Below are 4,449 nucleotides of genomic sequence, written 5' to 3'. Positions count from 1 at the left end.
ATGACTCTCCTGTACAAAAGTGTGTGCCTGTTTATTTATAATTTGAAATAATCTTCAATATAGAGGTTTTATACTTTTTTAAAATTAACATAAGTATTTTCATAATCTGTCAAGTGTTATCTGATGTTTGCTGAAGAGGAAGGGGTTGGGAGAGGGCTTGATCGGGAGGTTGGGGTTAGCAGATGCAAACTATTACATATGGATTCAGTTCAGTTCAGCTCAGTCGTGTCTGACTCTTCGCGACCCCATGAATCACAGCACGCCAGGCCTCCCTGTCCATCACCAACTCCCGGAGTTCACCCAGACTCACATCCATCGAGTCAGTGATGCCATCCAGCCATCTCATCCTCTGTCGTCCCCTTCTCCTCCTGCCCACAACCCCTCCCATCATCAGAGTCATTTCCAATGAGTCAACTCTTCGCATGAGGTGGCCAAAGTAATGGAGTTTCAGCTTCAGCATCATTCCCTCCAAAGAAATCCCAGGGCTGATCTCCTTTAGAATGGACTGGTTGGATCTCCTTGCAGTCCAAGGGACTCTCAAGAGTCTTCTCCAACACCACAGTTGAAAAGCATAAATTCTTCAGTGCTCAGCCTTCTTTACAGTCCCACTTTCACATCCATACATGACCACAGGAAAAACCATAGCCTTGACTAGACGGACCTTTGTTGGCAGAGTAATGTCTCTGCTTTTGAATATGCTGTCTAGGTCGGTCATAACTTTCCTTCCAAGGAGAAGCGTCTTTTAATTTCATGGCTGCAGTCACCATCTGCAGTGATTTTGGAACCCCAAAAAATAAAGTCTGACACTGTTTCCACTGTTTCCCCATCTATTTCCCATGAAGTGATGGGACCCGATGCCATGATCTTCGTTTTCTGAATGTTGAGCTTTAAGCCAACTTTTTCACTCTCCACTTTCACTTTCATCAAGAGGCTTTTGAGTTCCTCTTCACTTTGTGCCATAAGGGTGGTGTCATCTGCATATCTGAGGTTATTGATATTTCTCCCAGCAATCTTGAGTCCAGCTTGTACTTCTTCCAGTCCAGTGTTTCTCATGATGTACTCTGTATATAAGTTAAATAAGCATGGTGATAATATACAGCCTTGATGTACTCCTTTTCCTGTTTGGAACAAGTCTGTTGTTCCATGTCTAGTTCTAACTGTTGCTTCCTGACCTGCATATAGGTTTCTCAAGAGGTAGGTCAGGTGGTCTGGTTTTCCCATCTCTTTCAGAATTTTCCACAGTTTACTGTGATCCACACAGTCAAAGGCTTTGGCATAGTCAATAAAGCAGAAATAGATGTTTTTCTGGAACTCTCTTGCCTTTTCCATGATCCAGCAGATGTTGGCAATTTGATCTCTGGTTTCTCTGCCTTTTCTGAAACCAGCTTGAACATCAGGAAGTTCATGGTTCACGTATTGCTGAAGCCTGGCTTGGAGAATTTTGATCATTACTTTTTTAGCGTGTGAGATGAGTGCAATTGTGCGGTAGTTTGAGCATTCTTTGGCATTGCCTTTCTTTGGGATTGGAATGAAAATTGACCTTTTCCAGTCCTGTGGCCACTGCTGAGTTTTCCAAATTTGCTGGCATATTGAGTGCAGCACTTTCACAGCATCATCTTTCAGGATTTGAAATAGCTCAACTGGAATTCCATCACCTTCACTAGCTTTGTTTGTAGTGATGGTTTCTAAGGCCCACTTGACTTCACATTCCAGGATGTCTGGCTCTAGGTCAGTGATCACACCATCGTGATTATCTGGATCATGAAGATCTTTTTTTTACACTTCTGTGTATTCTTGCCACCTCTTCTTAATACCTTCTGCTTCTGATACGTCCATACCATTTCTGTCCTTTATCGAACCCATCTTTGCATGATATGTCCCCTTGGTATCTCTAATTTTCTTGAAGAGATCTCTAGTTTTTCCCATTCTGTTGTTTTCCTCTATTTCTTTGCATTGATCGCTGAGGAAGGCTTTCTTATCTCTTCTTGCTATTCTTTGGAACTCTGCATTCAGATGTTTATATCTTTCCTTTTCTCCTTTGCTTTACTCTTCTCTTCTTTTCACAGCTATTTGTAAGGCCTCCCCAGACAGCCATTTTGCTTTTTTGCATTTCTTTTCCATGGGGATGGTCTTGATCCCTGTCTCCTGTACAATGTCACAAACCTCATTCCATAGTTCATCAAGCTCTCTATCTATCAGATCTAGGCCCTTAAATCTATTTCTCAATTCCACTGTATAATCATAAGGTATTTGATTTAGGTCATACCTGAATGGTCTAGTAGTTTTCCTTACTTTCTTCAATTTCAGTCTGAATTTGGCAATAAGGAGTTCATGATCTGAGCCACAGTGAGCTCCTGGTCTTGCTTTTGCTGACTGTATAGAGCTTCTCCATCTTTGGCTGCATGGAATATAGTCAATCTGATTTCGTTGTTGACCATCTGGTGATGTCCATGTGTAGAGTCTTCTCTTGTGTTGTTGGAAGAGTGTGTTTGCTATGACCAGTGCATTTTCTTGGCAAAACTGTATTAGCCTTTGCCCTGCTTCATTCCATATTCCAAGGCCAAATTTGCCTGTTACTCCAGGTGTTTCTTGACTTCCTACTTTTGCATTCCAGTCCCCTATAATGAAAAGGACATCTTTTTTGGGTGTTAGTTCTAAAAGGTCTTGTAGGTCTTCATAGAACCGTTCAACTTCAGCTTCTTCAGCATTACTGGTTGGGGCATAGACTTGGATTACTGTGATATTGAATGGTTTGCCTTGGAAATGAACAGAGATCATTCTGTCGTTTTTGAGGTTGCATCCAAGTACTGCATTTCGGACTCTTTTGTTGACCATCATGGCCACTCCATTTCTTCTGAGGGATTCCTGCCCACAGTAGTAGTGGATTAGCACAAATACCAACTTACAGCACAGGGTACTATATTCAATATCCTATGATAAACCATAATGGAAAAAAATATGAAAAAGAATGTATATATATATGTATAAATGAGTCACTTTGCTATAGGCAGTAATTGGCACAACATTGTAATTTAACTATGCTTCAATAAAAAAATGAACTAAAAAAGTCCCAGTATTATATTTTGCTTCTTATAATGCTTCCCAGGTGGCTCAGTGGTAAAGAATCAGCTTACCAATGAAAGAGACTCACGTATGATCCCTGGATTGGGAACATCCCCTGGAGAAGGAAATGGCAACCCACTCCAATATTCTTGCCTGGGAAACCCCATGGACAGAGAAGCTTGGTAGGCTACAGTCTGTGGGGTTGCAAGAGTCAGACTTGACTTTGCTACTGAGCATACATGCGTGTTATAAAGCAGTGCATCTTTTCAATTTATTTAGTTTTGAAAAACTGTTAAAATGTCTATATTTAAAATTTTTATTGAGGTATAGTTGGTTTGCAATGTAGTGCTAATTTCTGCTGTAGAGGAAAATGATCGGTGTGTGTGTGTGTGTGTGTGTGTGTGTGTGAGTTCAGTTCAGTTCAGTCACTCAGTCGTGCCCAACTCTTTGCGACCCCATGAATCGCAGCACGCCAGGCCTCCCTGTCCATTACCAGCTCCTGGAGTTCACTCAAACTCATGTCCATCAAGTCGGTGATGCCATCCAGCCATCTCATCCTCTGTTGTCCCCTTCTCCTCCTGCCCCCAATCCCTTCCAGCATCAGAGTCTTTTCCAATGAGTCAACTCTTTGCATGAGGTGGCCAAAGTATTGGAGTTTCAGCTTTAGCATCAGTCCTTCCAATGAACACCCAGGACTGATCTCCTTTAGAATGGACTGGTATATATATGTATGTATATATGTAAATGGCAACCCACTCCAGTATTCTTACCTGGAGAATCACACAAAGAGAGAAGCCTGGAGGTCTATAGCCCACAGGGTCACACAGAGATGGAAGTGATTGAAGCAATTTGGCACACACACACACACACACACACATATACATACACATATATGCTTAGATATACATTCTTCTTTATGTTAAACATTTTGATTAGTTCTTATATTTATTCATTGATTTATTCAACAAAACTATTGAAAAATTTTAGTAAGACATTGTTTTATCAATAAATAAAATAGATAATATTAATATAAATTCTTGAGTTGATAGTCTAGTGGAGAAGCAGACTGAATGATATCAGGAGTATTTAGCTGTTAGAAATGGATAAGTGTCTGTTGCAGATAATTCTACCTAAGCTCTCCCATTTCTGTACATCTGTTAGGCAGAGGTTCCAACTACCTTCACTACCCTTCATCCCACACAACATATAGCAAACACCCTTGCAACACAGAGACAGTGGCTCCTTGCAGAGACATGGAGGGCATGTTTTCTTTGCAGTAATGTAAAGAAAACATCTCTCTCCTGAGAAAGGGAAGGATGCTGAGGGCATATTTTCATTGATCCAGGATCCCTAGACTCAAGGTCTTTCTCCTGTTACTCCACCCAC

This window comes from Bubalus bubalis, chromosome 14 (genome assembly GCF_019923935.1).
Source record: "Bubalus bubalis isolate 160015118507 breed Murrah chromosome 14, NDDB_SH_1, whole genome shotgun sequence".
In the NCBI taxonomy this organism is placed as follows: Eukaryota; Metazoa; Chordata; class Mammalia; order Artiodactyla; family Bovidae; genus Bubalus; species Bubalus bubalis.
The sequence above is the reverse complement of the archived record's forward strand: the minus strand, read 5'-3'. Positions refer to the sequence as shown.